Here is a 16,605-nt window from a genome sequence, read left to right as displayed (position 1 = left end):
AGATAGGGAAAAAGGAATGTGTGTTTTGGTTTTACAGCAATGACAAGGCAATAGATTCAATAATATCATGGTGGAACTATAGCACGTTATATGCACTATACCTTGTTTCTTTTTATGTACACATAAGCAGGGATCCTAGTTTTCCATGATAAAAAACAAAATTATCTGATTAAAAAAAAACATTTTTCCACCACTAAAACGAAATGCTTAACTTTAGTTTCCCTGGCCACAACATATATAGGTATCAGTTAAACACAATTTTTATTATCCCCCCATTTCTCTGAGCCTCCATTATGCAGCTCCCTGTATTAACCAAACCTCTGGCTGCCCAGAGCCGATGGTGGCTGGGCTTGGGTGTTCAGCTGAGACTCACTGCCTGAGGCCTGCAGAGCTGACCGCCTGAGGCCCCCTCTTCTCAATCTTAAAATAAGAGATAGAAAGCTTTTTGCCAATTCTCCTGATTATTTCAAATTTTGATTATCCATCTGTCCCTAGTTCCAATTAGATCCGATAAATGGGGTTCCACTGTCAATTTAAAGCACAGTCAAAAATCAACCACAAGAGGGGGAGGTTGTGCACATTGAATAAGTGATACTGAGACTTGCAGTAAAATTTAGTTGATAGTTGTTCATTTTTATTTTTTTCACAAAATGTAAAAACTGAAGATTCTCTGTAAAAACACAAAATCCACATTTTCCATGTTTCCCTATGGCAAATGGATTGCTAGGGTTCCTGCACCTAAATAAGCATGTACTATACAAATAAGATGTCCCTGTTTGTTTGTCTCAGGAAGAAACATTTTCCTCCATGCTGAAGCCTGTTATTTATTTGGTTCATTTTTTGTTATTTTAATGTAAAAAAGAAAAGCAAAAAGCACCAACAAAATTGTCTTTGGTTAGTTATATTTAGCAGCTGGTTGACCCAAGGCATGCATAGCAATGATTTCAGATACTTCAGAGAAAGAATTTAAAATATGATGTACTTCATTAATTAACTATGGTCCAGTCACAAAATATAAATGCTTGCGTGAGTCAATTTTAGGATTTATTCTGTTCTATTATTGCAACCCCCTTATTCTGCTTCTCAAAAGAAGCCTCACAGTGCCTGATTCAGCCCTTGCTAAAGTCAGTAAGAGAAGAAGGATGACAAATGCCTGGTTAGGGCACTAGCCTGGAACTTGAAAGGCTCAGGGCAGGTCTACACTACCACTTATGTTCATATAACTTAATTCACTCCGGGGAGTGAAAAAGCCACACAACCCTGAATGACGCAAGTTACAAGCTACTTATCCACTGTCCACGAGATGTTCTTCTGACTACATAGCTGCCACCTCTCACGGAGATGAAGTAATTATACCCATGGCATAGAGCGTCTTCACCAGATGTGCTACAGCGGCACAGCTGCACTGATATAGCACTTCTAGTGTTGACTAGCCCTCAGATTCAATTCCATGATCTGCTGCAGTCTTGCTGTGTGACATTGGGAAGTCATTCAAGCCCACATCCGCAAAGTGACTTGGGCATGTAACTCCCACTTCAGGCCCCAAAGTCTTCATTTAGGCACCACAGGTTCTCAGAACCCCTGCTGCAGTGCCACATAACTTTGGAAGCAACTAAAAACCCCAGACACACAAATTTAAACTATTAAAGTGGCCAAGACGCCTAAGTTCTGCCTCTGGGCATGCACACTGATGCCTCAGTCCTGACAGCCAGCTCCTGTGTCTTTCCTAAGCCCCAGTCAGATCCTCAGACCAGGGGAATGTGCCCTGCCCTGCCTGAAGGGCCTAATCTCGTAGGTGTTTTCAAAACATGCCGAACACCTCAGAAAACAGCCAGGGGGAGAAGACAGGGGTCTCCCTTATAACCTTTAGCTTAGTGCCTAGGGCAGTCACCAGGGATGTGGCAAACCATGAGTAAATTGCTACCTTCTCCCTCCCATGGGAAGAGATTTGAACTTGAGTTTCTTGACTCTCAGTTGAGTACCCTAACTACTGGGCTCTATGGACTATTCTGAGGTAGGTCTTCTCAATCTCTCCTGTTGAAGCTGCTCAACTGCATATAAATAATTAAGTATGCATTAAGTCAGAGAGAGAGAGAGAGAGAGAGAGAGAGAATGACCCTCTAGTTCAGTTGTCACTGTCCTCCTCTTCCTCTCCACTCACTGTTTTTAATCCAGTTGGGCTTGGGCCACTGCTGTTCTTAAAAGAAATGGCTTGGGTTCTTGACTCTAGGGGAGGGTTCACAGCTGTTCAAGTGGATAAAGACGCCTCCCTCCAACCCAGATTTAGGCGTGTAGCTCCCTGAGAGGGGTGAGGCTTAGGACACACCCCTCTCCTTGGCATTTGCTATTGGCTAGTTTAGGTGTCTCCCCACCTAGAGTACTGGCTTTTGTAGATCCCATTTTTAAGTCTTTCTCTTTCCCGTTATGTTGTATAGGGAACATAGGCCAGGTCTACACAACAGACTTATATTGGTATAACTACATCACTCAAAGGTGTGAGAAATCCACACCCCTGAGGGACATAGACAGCAGTATGTTGATAGGAGAGCTTCTCTTATTGACATACTACCTCTCACAGAGGTGGATTACTATGCTGATGGGGATGTCCCAATTTGAAGTAGAAATTGGTAGAGTCTGATATTTTCTTTGATGCAATCTTGTTTATTTAGAAGGACTGAACAAAGTCCTTGTCCTTGTGTCTCTAAACACACAAGGAACCAAGAATGAAAGGAGCAATTTCTTAGCATAAAGCCCCAAGCCTCATTACCAACACCAGATACAAAATTGCCCTCTCTAGATTTTTCCAGGGTCCCACTGTATTTACAGGCTCCTGCTTGGCTTTCTTGCCTCAAACTCTCTATCTGTAATTATCTGGTCTCTCTTCCCACATACACCTCTGTCCAAAACAATACTCAGCCAAAAGCTCCTGCCTGGATTCACACACATCTTTTGTCTTAGGTGGGTGGCTATGCTTACAGTCATATAAATTGAAGGGTGAGTTCACACCTATCAATCTCAATGGGGCTTTAACTCAATCCATAACAAAGGTTCACTCAGATCATAATAGGCACAAGATAGCCCACAGGCAGAGAAGCTAGAAATTCTCTAGATCAGTTGTTCTCAAACTTTTTTTTCCCCCGCAGACCACTTGAAAATTGCTGAGGGTCTCGACGGACCTTTTAATGATCTTTCCAAATGTCATTTTTACCATTAGCTCCATGCCTGTGCAGCTCCACTAATTAAGTCCGTGGCCCTTCATTCTATTGTGTGCTGCCACCCACGCACACACCTTAGAGGGAACTATTCACAGACCAGCTGAATGGAGCTCGTGGACCACTGGTGGGCCATGGAACACCATCTGAGAACCTCTGCTCTAGATGAAGGCAGGCTCTTTGAGGCTGACTCGATTTCAGTGAGCCAGGGAAAAGGTTTAAAAAAGTGCATGGCTATTGTGCGTTTCCTGATTTGTCCCTTAGTACTGGTGATGAGGAAGAAGGCAAGAGTGGTTCTTAAATTGCACTCCTTGATTGATCATGGAAATGGTGGCATCCGCTATGGTAGAATACTAAAGATGTCATGCTTTTTCTGACACTACTGTAACATTCCACTCCCCTTCAAAAGGAAGTAAACAAGTGATCTAGAGATGCTGAGCATAATTACAATGAAAAGCACTAGACCTCATGATCACAAGTAAAATCAAACTCTAAGCATCAGAGGGTGATCTGCTGCGAGCATCCACCTGTGACAACAAAGGAGATTTCAGCCAGGTGAGATCTTGTGTAACTTGCTGTGCAATCCTGAGTGAGGTATTAAAACAGAATGAGAATCCAGCACAGAAACCCATAGGACAATAAAATGAATCTACAGGTGCTTTCCACATCTCTCCCCAGAGCGCTCTAAATTGTTCAGCTGTGAAGTTATTTGATTTATTTTGTGTGGGAGATCCCTGGCAGGCTGGTCTTTGTGCTGATCAGAGGAGCCAAGAGCTAATTCTGTGACCTTCCCCAGCTTGTCAAGCAGCAGCTATTTTTAGCTTGATTCAGCCATGGTGTAAGACCAAAATGTTCAAAGCTAATATTGATATTCCTCTTTAATTTACATAGCAGTGCCTTCTTTAATAATAGCATTTTAAGGTAGGAATGAAGTGTCAGGCTTCACTTTGAATACCTGAGCATTTGTTGTTTTGTGTCATAATCTCAATGTTATTTAAACATTGAATTTACCTGTGACTTTACATCAGTATCTTACACCATATTAGTCAAGCCTGGCTTAGTCTTTGTAGTCTCTTTTGCTGGAGAAAATTATGCCAAACATGACTTAAAAATCTCCTTTAATAGTACACACATCAGTGAACTCCACATGCCAGTGTCTGATACCAAGCTAATCAAGCTTAATGGATTTATTTACCAGATGTTTACAACGTTATTAAAATGCATATGGTTGGTTTCTGTTAATTGTTTAATATCAGATACAATTAATCTCCAGAGCTTTACATTTTCAGTTCACCTGAAAAGCTTGAAATAAAATAATAATTTTACAAAAGCTGTAAGAGAAGTCTTTCCCCCTTCACAGGGCTCTCAGCAAACAGAGCACAAAACAAGGTAGCCGTTGTAAACAAGAAATGGAAGAGAACATTGGGATAATTTGTGCCCATTTCATAGTATTAGACTGAGGGGTGGAGGGAAAGAAGGGAAAAAGATCAAATACATTTTTGCTCAGTTAAGAATATTGTTGAAGTCCTGAAAAGCAACTAACACATCTGATGGGAAATAATGAACTCAAAACAGCAGGTCACAGAGCCCTCTGGCCCTATCCCCACAAAGCACCCATTAAAAACGGTTAGAGTTAAGCAAATGCTTAAATGCTTTGCAGGATTAGGTCCAGAGTGATCTGCACCTGGCATGATTAAACCCTACATGAGTCAAAGAACTTCTTTCAGTCCAGCATAGTAACTGAAGCAGGTAACTGCATGCCCGTTGGCTCCTGGAATTTAAGAAGGCTCAAACATTTATTTTTGTTTGTTTTAATATCATTTTATCTGGCTATCCAGAGGAGGAAAGAGGCGGCCTCGGACCACTTACTATCCAAATATTAAAGTTTTCTATAACTGATCCAAATCCTGCATTGCAGTACCCTGTATCATTTGCAAAGAGTATGCTCTGGACACTAATGGTGATATAATGCCCTCATTTCAGATGTGCGACTTGATCAGCTTGAATTGGGTTTCCTTCATGAACTGCTGGCTGAAGAGTACATAATCCCCAAACCACTACAGACCCTTCTGTGTCTCTCACTGAAGCGTGTCAGACCAAAAGATATATCAATTATCTCTGAACGTTAATTTTCTCTTTTATATTTTCCTCTTGCATATACTGATGTTTAGCGCAAGAAAAAGAAAATTGAATACATGCCCTTTACTTTAGGCTAACGTATCAGATATTAGTCCCTTACTTTTGAGCATCATGTTTTTGCCTAAAAATTGAAAAATGAGCATGAACATCACAGAAATGTGTAAAGAATAAGATCAGACATATTATTTACGGATTTCTGAATACATGTATTATAGTATGTTGAAAAAAAAGGATATATGTGGATGACTGTTTAGCTACCCATTTACAATTTTCTAGTGAAAACTGAATTCCCTCATTAACAGGTAAATTTAGATAAATGAAAGGATCATTTAAGCAATAACTATAGAGAGGCAAAGAAATATACAAACAAGTAAAGCAGAACGTTAAGCATTAATACTAGAGCTCTTATGATATTTTTTAATTGGTAGAAGATTGAGCCTTATAAAGATCAGCAAGTATGCATTTGTGGTAATACATATATTTGGATCTTTGTGAAAGAAGAATGCCTGTGTGGTTAAGGCAATGCGGGTTGAGTTCCTGGCTCCACTGCAGACTAATAATGAAAACTGGACAGGTCTTTTCTCTCTCCCTGGCTCCAGTCTATATCTGTAAGGGTTAATAATACTTCCATATTCAAAGGTGGTGTGGAGATAAGATGTCTTGAATGTTTTTGAGGCATTCTGATAGCATGGGGAAGGGGCCACATAAATACTTAGAGTAGATATATATTGCCTGTTTTATGGCAAGTACTTCATTCCATAATTTTTATAGCAAATATGCTTATTTCAAACAGTATCATGCCGATAGTACACTAGAAAGAATTCACTATCTTACTTTTACTGCACAGCTGCAACAGAAGATCATACATAAATTGTCTGATCTTTCATATTTAACTGAGTTTCAATCCTTCGAGACTTTAATCATGGATACTTATATTTTAAACCCAAAATTAAGATATTTGATTCCTGGAATACAGAAATATACAATTCAAAAAGTCACTATCTGGTAACAAAATCCTTTTAAAAGTTTGACCCTTGACACTCCATGGGCTCTGAGGTAATATGGCAATTAAGGTCCTGGAACAACTGACATTACTGCTTTTTACAGTGAGCAGTCACATTGTGAAGCCTTGGGGACAGGCCAGTTGCACAAATATTGCTTGCCATTTTCTAGGAATGCATCCTCACTCAGCCTGGAGTGTGTCAAATCCTGTTGGCCCAAGAGGATGCAATTTGGACGGCTCTGTATCAGCTGTGGTTCTTGCAAGATCGAAGTAGATTCTGCAGCTGGAAAACAGGACCCCGCCTGGTTTTGGATGTGAACTGAACACCAGACCTACAGAAAGCAATACATCTATAAGAGGCCAACTTTTAAATCCATCCATTCCCATCTTTGAAGTGGTTCAACTCTGTGTTTTGGCCCTTCACAACTTCCAAACTTCTATATAATCTTGACTCAGATTTCTTGGTTTTTCAAACGCTCAGATTTGTATTTAACTATAATTCACAGTCTTAACTATCTTAAAAAATGTTGGTTGGTAGTCAGGCTGTATGTGTCAGACATATACTGACAAGTAATCCCTCTATCTTGGTTTTCAGTGTATTTCTTATTTGGATTTTTCTTCCAGACAGTCAGGCATGGATTAAAGTAATTTGCTCCTTTGTGTGCATTTGGTTCTTTGAAATTCCAGGCAGTTAAATAAAGCAGTTTCTCTTACCTGTTTAATTACCCATGGCTTGTTTGTCTCTATATAGCACTCTTATCAAACAAAAGCCAATTTTGAATACCAATTTTGATTGTCAAGTGAATATTAAGAACTATGAATCATTGCTTCACTATGACTGACTGCCTTTCTTTGTAAGTTCCTTCATTTCTATACACATTTTCAGTCATTTTTTTTTCTTAAAATGAAGGAACTTTAAAAAGATTAAGTTCATACATAAATAAATTTAAATGTAATGTGAAAGGAAATGTTAGAATACATTTATGGCTTAAGGTGAAATTAAATCAATGTTAAACTGACTTACAATGGAAACATATTCAGAATTAACTTTGAATTCATTCAAAATTTGAAGTGGCATTTTTGTATTAAAGGATTAAAACAAACAAACAAACAAAAACCCTGAAAACAAAGATAGAAAGCTAAAAGGTTGTATTTAAGAAGGTCAAACCCATAAAATATTATACCAGCATAAGATCTTATTCATCATTCTCTTCCTCCGGTTTTATAACGGTGAAATTATTGAAATCAATGTTGATGCACCAATGTAAAGCACAGTGACTCCGCAAAAGTGAATGAGACCAATAGTATATTAGATCCTATTAAGTACTTTGCTGTGAATTGCTACTTTGAATAGTTTTTATTTGTTGGCTGTTTTTATATCACTGTATTTCAAAGTATACATAATAGTCAACATGGACTTGTCAAGAACAAATTATATCAAACCAACTTAATATCTTTCTTTGACAGGGTAAGAAGCCTTGGGGATGGGAGGGAAATAATAGATGCGGTATATCTTGACTTTAGTAAGTCTTTTGATACTGTCTCGCATGACCTCATAAACTAGAGAACTATAGCCTAGATGGTGCTACTATAAATTGGGTGCACAGTTGGTTGGAAAACCATTCCCAGAGTAGTTATCAGTGGTTCACATTAAAGCTGGAAGGAGATATTGAGTGGAGTCCTGTAGGATGAGTCCTGGGTCCAGTTCTGTTCGATATCTTCATAAATGATTTAGATAATGGCACAGAGAATACACTTATCAAGTCTGAGGATGATATCAAACTGGGAGGGGTTGCAAGTGCTTTGGAGAATACGATAAAAATTCAGAATAATCTGGAAAAACTGGAGAAATGCACTGAAGTAAATAGGATGAAATTCAATAAACACAGATGCACAGGACTGCACTTAGGAAGGAATATCAGTTGCACACATACAAAATGGGAAATGACTGCCTAGGAAGGAGTATTATGGAAGGGATCTGGGAGGTTGTAGTGGACCACAAGCTAAATATGAGTGAACAGTGTAACACTTTCAAAAAAAGCAAACCTCACTCTGGGATGTATTAGCAGGAGTGTTGTAATAAGACACGAGAAATATTTCTTCCCCTCTACTCCACACTGATTAGCCCTCAGCGGGAGTATTGTGTCCAGTTCTGGGTACCACATTTCAGGAAAGATGTGGATAAATTGGAGAAAGTCCAGAGAAGGGCAACATAAATGATTAAAGATTTAGAAAACATGACTTATGAGAGAAGATTGAAAAAATTGAGTTTGTTTAGTCTGAAGAAGAGAAGATTGAGAGGGGACATGATAACAGTTTTCAACTACTTGGAAGGTTGTTACAAGGAAGAGGGAGAAAAAATTGTTCTTCTTAACCTTGAGGACAGGACAAGAAGCAGTGGGCTTAAATTGCAGCAAGCGTGGTTTAGGTTGGACATTAGGAAACACTTGCTGTCAGGGTGGTTAAGCATTGGAATAGATTGCCTAGGCAGGCTGTGGAATCTTCATCATTGGAGGATTTTAAGAACAGGTTAGACAAACATCTGTCAGGAATGTTCTAGATAATACTTAGTCCTGCCTTGAAAGCACAGGACTGGACTAGATGACCTTTTGAGATTCCTTCCTATCATACACTTCTATGATTAGTTCAGATCTTCAAAAACATCTTTGAACTATCTTCCAGGTTCCCTGGAAAAACTATTATAAAATATTATTTGTATCTTTTTTTTTTAAATTGGATGGGGGTGGGGTTTGCACACAAGGACATTAGCAGTTAAATAATTTCTATTTACTCTGATCTGGAGGCCATAAACCAATCTCTTCTGTCTCCTCATCAAAACTGTTCCATTTCTTCATCATCTATTTTGGATCTCCAGAAGGAATGGTTCAGCAAGTTTTATTAACTGAATAGTGTTATTATTACGTTCATCCCATCGCTATTCCATTGTTTTGTTGATTTTCTAGCTCTACTGTGTCAACAATCGTTTGATCTCCCATTGCTGATTCCCTCTTCATCTGGTATCAAAAATGTGAGATAGGTGAAGACAAAGATCAAAAGAATGAGTGAGCACAGAAAAATGGTGAAGCAAATGAATATTTTCTCAGTGAAACCTCACTCACAAATGTGATATGTAGAAAGTGTCTGACACAGCGATGCACTGCAAGAACTCAAAGGGAAACCGTCACATACTAAAAACTAAGAAATCATATGACCTGAACAATATATCAAAGAAGACACTGAAACATAGCAGTGAACATATCCAGAATGGTCTTCTAGAACTATATAACCTTACCCTCAAATCTGAATACTTCTGTGAGACATGGTCAAATGGACTAATTACCTCAATACACAAAAGTGAAGATGCCCTCCACCCAAAACTATAGAACTACCTGTGTTAGCAACAACATCAGCAAACTAATATGTAGCATCTTTAATACAAGAATATAGGATTATGTCCAGTCACAATATCATCCAGGAAAAACAGATTGGGTTCATCCCTGAGATATGTGCCATTGAAACCATCTTTACCGTACAGGGGCTCATTAATATGTAGTGGGGAAAAAAACGGACAAATATTTGCCTGCTCTATAGGTTTCAGTTAAGTTTTTGACTCAGACACCCCGGATAGAACCTCCAATTGTTAAAAAAAATAAAATTGGTGGGAAAACATCTGGCCTTATTAAATCCATGTACCAATCCATTGAATGTACAAGATTAAAAACAAACAATATGGAAACAGAAGGGAGCAAATGGGAATAAATAATGGGATATAACATCAGCTCAACCATCTTCCATGTATACATCAATGACTTATCAACCCTAGTACAGCAATCCCCAAGCTCAGACCTCACATTAAATGACTCTCATAAAATGCCTGCTAATGAACCTGCTCATTAAAGCTGGTCAAAAATTGTCTATCAAAACTTTTTTTTTGATGGACAAGTGGGTTTTCAGTTTTTAAAAAAGCCATGGGAAGTATGTGCTTTTCTTTAACATTTTCTCCTTGGAAAACAACACTCATAAACCAAAAGTTTTCATGCAAACATGATTTTCTCTCTCATTTTCAACTAAAAAAATTCTCTGCTGAAACTTATCTTCAGCATTCTCTGTGTCAGAAAAAAATGTATTCTCCAGTTTCTCTACAGTGCACGGAAGATCATGGGAACCAAAATAAATAATATCCGCTATCCTTCCCTAGAATTAATACCTGTAGAGTTGCCATAAATCTAGGCTACCCAGCGAGGATCTAATGAACTGGCGTCCCTGTAGCTTCATTGGTTCATTATGAACAACACGTATCATGCTCCAGGATTTGTATTAGAAGAGGGAGTGCCTGATCTTTAACACAAAACTAGCAAAATTGGTTTTCTGCACCCTGAACTCTGGTGCTTAGCACTTCATAGGACCAGGGTATCACCAAGAAAAAAAAATTAAGTGCCATGAGAACATGTAGAAGTGAAGCAAGCAGTAACAACATTAGAGAGAATGAAAACTCCAGGGTTTCCTTCTGTTACATCAGGACCCAACAGAGAAGGAGATACAGACAGAGAGGAGCTCATATTACCTCAGCTAGCTACTGTGGAAAATGTTATTGTTCATGCTGCAAAACTGAAATGAATACAAAACTAATGCTTTTCACAGGAGATAGAGAGAGCGCTCAAAAATTTGAAAGGACAGGTCATCACACCATCCTCCTAATCTATATAAGTCACCTTGGGTTGACCTATATATGCATGTCTACACTCAAATTAGTCTTCATCTGACATAAGTGTCACACTTACATTGATGCAGTAAAACCACTTCCCCAAATAGAGTAAAGGTGTGGCTGACCTACAGACATCAACACAGTTTGAGATTAGAGCACGAATGACCTGTGTCAATCTTAATAGTTCTTCAGCAGCTGTTCCACAATTCCTGATTCCCTGTGACAAGTGACCATTTTAGTCACAATTTTAAACTCCACTCCCCAGAGGTTATGGAGACCAGAAGCCACAATCCACTATGTTAACACACACCTCCATCAGTTTTTTTAAATTTTCCAGATTTCCCACCATGATGAGCACACCTAGCAGCTCACTCTTGCGTGCAACTGCTCATGCCAGCTCCTAGAGTAAACAGGAGGCATTGGATCTCCTGAGCCTGGGGATTGGGGGGAGACCGTAAGCACAGCTCTGATCCTGCCATAGAGACATGGAGGTCTACAAGCAGATTACATGGGGGATGAAGGCAAAGGGATACAGCAGAGATCAGCAGCAGTGCCATGTGAACATGAAGTAACTTTGCCAGAGAAACCACAGGGCCATGGAGAGCAACAATAAGCCTGGTACTTCACCACAGACCTGCTGTTTCTACAAGGAATTGCAAGCCATAGTTGGAGGAGACCCCACCAGCAACCCACAGACCACTGAATACCTTGGAGGAACACGAGATAGAGACCTCTACTATGAACAGTGAGAAAGAGGAGGAGGATGGTGGAGATGCACGTGTGGGACTCCAGTCATGGCAAAAGCCAGGACCCATTTGAAATTTCAACAGTCTAGCCCAGGGGTCAGCAACCTATGGCACGCAAGTGGATTGTTAATAGCACACTGCTGCCTGCCGGGACTCCAGCATGCCACTAAAAATCCTGCCTAGCCCGGCCCACTCTCCTCTGCCTTCTGCTCCCCCCTTGGGGGCAGAGAGCAGAAGCATAGGCATGTGCACGAGGTCGGCAAATGGCCTCATTCTCCCGGTGCGGCAAGCCACAGGGTCCGTGCTCCCAGGCCAGGTCGAGCACAGTAAGCCACTGGTCCCTCCCCCACCTTCCCTCCTCCCCTGGAGCCCTGCTGCCACGCAGGCAGCTCTCTGGGGGCCAGGGCTGCATGCTCCCGCAGGGCAGCGTTTGGCTCCATAGGGAGATAGACACACTCCTCGCTCAACTGGAGCCTTGCTGCCATGCGTGCAGCGCTCTGAGGGGCAGGGTTGCGTGCTCCCGCAGGGCAGCATATCTGGCTCTGCTTGGAGCTTCATGGTAAGGGGTCCAGGGCTGAGGGGGTTGGATAAGGGGTGGAGGCAGTCAGGGGACAGGTAGCAGGGTGGGTTGGATAGGAGGTGGGATCCCGGGGTCTGTCAGGGGGTTGGCGGTGGATAGGGGTCAGGGCAGTCAAGAGACATGGAGCAAGGAGGGTCGGGGGGGCAGTTAGGGTGGGGGGGTCTCTGGAGGGGGTGGTCAGGGGACAAGGAGCTGGGGGGGTTGAATGAGTCAGGAGTTCGGGGGGGGCTGTCAGGAGGTAGGGGTGTGGAGAGGGGTTGGGACAGGCAGGGATCAGGGGGTTGTATGAGTCAGGAGTTCTGGGGGTCCTGTCAGGGGACGGGGAGTGGTTAGATGGGGCATGGGAGTCCCAGGGGTCTGTCTGGGGGCGGGCGTGTGGATAAGGGTCATGGCAGTCAGGGGACAGGTAGGGGGTAGGGTCCTAGGGAGGCAGTCAGGGGACAAGGAGCAGGGAGGCTTAAATAGGGGTTGGGGTCCTGGGGGCAGTTAGGGTCAGAGGTCCCAGAAGGGGGTAGTCAGGGGAGAAGGAGCGGGGGGGTTGGGGGTTCTGAGGGGGGCAGTCACCCAGTCCTCTGCCTTGAGCCCCGCACCCACCCCTGACCCCTGCCCTGAGCCCTGTACCTCCCTCATACACATCCAGCCCTCTACTTGACTCCTTCAATCCCCACATGACCCCAGCCCTGACACCTGCATCCCCTCACCTTCCTCCAGCCCTCTGCCCTGACTCTTGCACCTCCTCACATACCCAGCCCCCCACATCTCATGCACCCCCTGCATCCCCACCACCGCCCTGAGCATCAAACAGGAGCTCCTGCACCCCCCCACACACATTCTCACCTGCATCCCTTGCTTCAAATGGGAGCTGCCCAGGTAAGTGTCCCACACCCAAACCTCCTGCCCCAACCCTGAGCCCCCTCCCTCATTCTAGCTCCTGGACAGACCCTTCACCCCTAGCCCTGTGCTTAGTGCACTCCCACCCTCAGCTCAGTGCAGAGAGGAAGACAATGGGCCAGAACCAGGGAGAAGGTAGGTACCCACTGTATGTGGGCAGGGCCTGGACCTCAGACCAGCAGTGGGCTGAGCGGATCCAGCAGCCAGGATCCCGGCTGGCAGAAGCTGGCGGATGGAACTCCTGAGTCGTAGTGGACTGAGCCGCTCAGCCCACTGCCAGTCTGGGGTCCCCGCTGCCGGCCCCGCACTCCCCACTGCTGGTCTGGGGTCCTGGCCACAGGCCCCATTCAGCCCGCTGCTTGCCTAGGTGAACAGAATCCCAGACCAGCAGCCGGTTGAGCAGGCCGGCCGCGTAAGATCAACATTTTAATTTAATTTTAAATGAAGCTTCTTAAACATTTTGAAAACGTTGTTTATTTTACAATACAACATTAGTTTAGTTATATAATATAGAGACCTATAGGGAGAGACCTTCTAAAAAACATTAAAATGTATTACCGCCATGCGAAACCTTAAATTAGAGGGCATAAATGAAGACTCAGCACATCACTTCTGAAAGGTTAACTAGTCTAGCCAGTTGCAACTGGAGAGCTGATGAAGGGGAAAGGAAATAGGGTAAGTGTGTACATGAATTTTTCCTTACAATGTTTATATTTAAAGATGGCAACTGGCCAATCCCCAGGTTAACAAGACAAAGGTATAGACTTTCCATTGTTTTACTTATATAAGAAGAGGTAGAGATAACAACAAACAGAAGCAGAGTTGGCGTTTGCTTTTAATTCTCCTTTAGGGTAAGGCAGAGGGCCATGAGGAGCATTTTATGTGCACATGGATGTCCCTTTATACCCTCGAGAGATCTTCATGAAACTGTCATGGAGATACTCTGTAATCCTCTCCCAAAGGTTTCTAGGGATGGATGACTTATTTCTTCCTCTATGGCAGGACATTTTCCCACACTACTATGCAATGAGGTTGGCTGTAACCAATGCAGGAAGCAGGCTAGTGGCATATGGGCCTGGCAGCTTTAGGTTGCCAATAGAAGCTGCATTCTCTCTGCCTTTATTACCCTCAGGAGTGAGATATCAGCTAAAATCACCACTGCTGCGGAAAATAGTGCCAGTATTCAGTGTCATTGTCCTATACTCATACCTATGGAAATAAGGACTGAAATTTTATAGCTTATGGCAACAGAAAATCCTTTCTCCCCCTCTCCCCTGGCAGGTCATGCTCACCATGGCTGGGGTTGGAGAGTGATATTGGGCAGAGGCACTCCAAAGCTGAAGAGTAATAAGCATTCCTTATTAAAAGAAATATGGAAAGCGAGTTTTTAAACTTATCTTTCCCTTGCCTTTGTGACTGTCAATCTAGTGGTACATTTGTCTGTTTTTACCAGCAGCTTCTGGTGTAGTGGCCTTGACAGGTGCTTTCTTCACACCTGACCGGGATGAGGATTAAAAAGAGGATAAGGGAGGACATGTTGTATGAGATCCTGCAAGCCAGTGCTGCACTGGACTATGAACAAAGAACTTGGAGGGAAAATGTGACTGTCAGCATGGAGAAAGACAGAGGGGACAGGAAAAAGACCCAGGAGTGCTGACAGGACAAGGAGAAGGAAATGCATCAGGACATAATGTATCTTCTCAGGCAGCAAATCCAAAGGCTGCTGTTGACTAATATACATGGTCTGGCATATAAACATATATTAATATTAGTCAAATATTTATAATATTATGTTATATGCACTATATATAAGTATGTATTAAGCACCAATAACATGAAGCACAAATATTGTAAAAGTGATATAGCCTAACCTGGCCTATACCATAATCCTATTCACTTATTCTAAGTATCCCATAACACCTTGAATTTCCTGAAGTAAGCATTAGGCACAAGCAGATAGGAAATTTATCAAAATCAATATGCTCTTGTTTTATTTCTTAGGACAAGCTAGTGAAGTACCTTCATGGAGGAATACCTGGAATGCCAGTCTCCAAAAGACATATAAGGAAGGAACAGAACACAAGTTGGGGAACTGGAACAAACTGATGGGTTGAATTTTAGTGACATACAAGGAATTGTGTAACTTATAAAATCATATATATTTGTAACTTGGGGAGCACACCTTCTGCGTAAGGTGAATGTAACTTCGCTGCATGGGACTGCTCTTGAGAGACTGGTATCATGTAGAACCCTTTTCCTGTACCATATTAATAAACCTGACTGGCATTGGTTATTTAGTCTTGAGTATATTTCACAAGGTTGGCACGTTCATCTTTGTTATGGCCTGGCAGGTAGCAAAGATGAACTTGCCAAACTTGTGAAACGATTGGATGAAAACTCCGCAAAATACAGCATGGAAATCAGTGCAGAGAAAATCAAGCTGATGACAAACAAACATGATGGGATCAGCTCACATATCACTGTCAGTGGACAAGAGCTGGAGGCAGTGAAACAGTTCAAGTACTTGAAGGTAATCATCACTGATGACGAATCAAACACAGAAATTCTGGCAAGAACAATGCAAACAACAGAAACAGTAACAAAGCTAAAGCCAATTTGGAGGAAGAAGAACATCTCCCTGGAATCCAAACTGCAACTGCTGCATACATTGTTCATCTCCATTTTTCTGTATGCATGCCAGACATTGACCCTTACGGTAGAAATTGAATGCAAAATAAAGATTGTAGGGATGAGATACTTCCATAAAATCCTGGGCATCTCCTACTTCGATCATGTCACTAATGAAGAGGTCTACAACATCCTCACCCAATGCGCTGGTCATATGAGGACCTCCTGATAACCGTGAAGAAGCACAAACTGAAGTGGTACAGCCATGTAACAAGATCATTTGGCCTATCCAGGACCATCCTTAAAGAAGCAGTACAGGGGGAAGAGAAGAAGAGGTAGAAAGAAGAAGAGATGGATTGACAACATAAAAGAGTGGACAGGAATGGACTTCACAGAGACTCAAGCACTGACACACAATCAACAGGGTGGAGACAATTGGTTGATTGCTCATCAATGATGGCGCCCGAATGACCAATGCAACAGAGACGGCAACCACATTTCATAATGAAGCAATGAACCAAATTGTGGTCAAGCAATTGACTATACAATTTATTAACACTGCAGACCCTGATTGACCTACTTGTCTAAAAACCCCAGGCTTTCCACCCTTTGCAGTCCTTGAAGAACTCTATGGTTGCTTCTCCCTAAACAGCCTGAACAGAACATTTGACATCACAGGGCATATCAGTATCCCTTATCAC

The sequence above is a fragment of the Chelonoidis abingdonii genome, chromosome 2 (genome assembly GCF_003597395.2).
Source record: "Chelonoidis abingdonii isolate Lonesome George chromosome 2, CheloAbing_2.0, whole genome shotgun sequence".
In the NCBI taxonomy this organism is placed as follows: domain Eukaryota; kingdom Metazoa; phylum Chordata; order Testudines; family Testudinidae; genus Chelonoidis; species Chelonoidis abingdonii.
Note: the sequence above shows the minus strand (reverse complement) of the source record.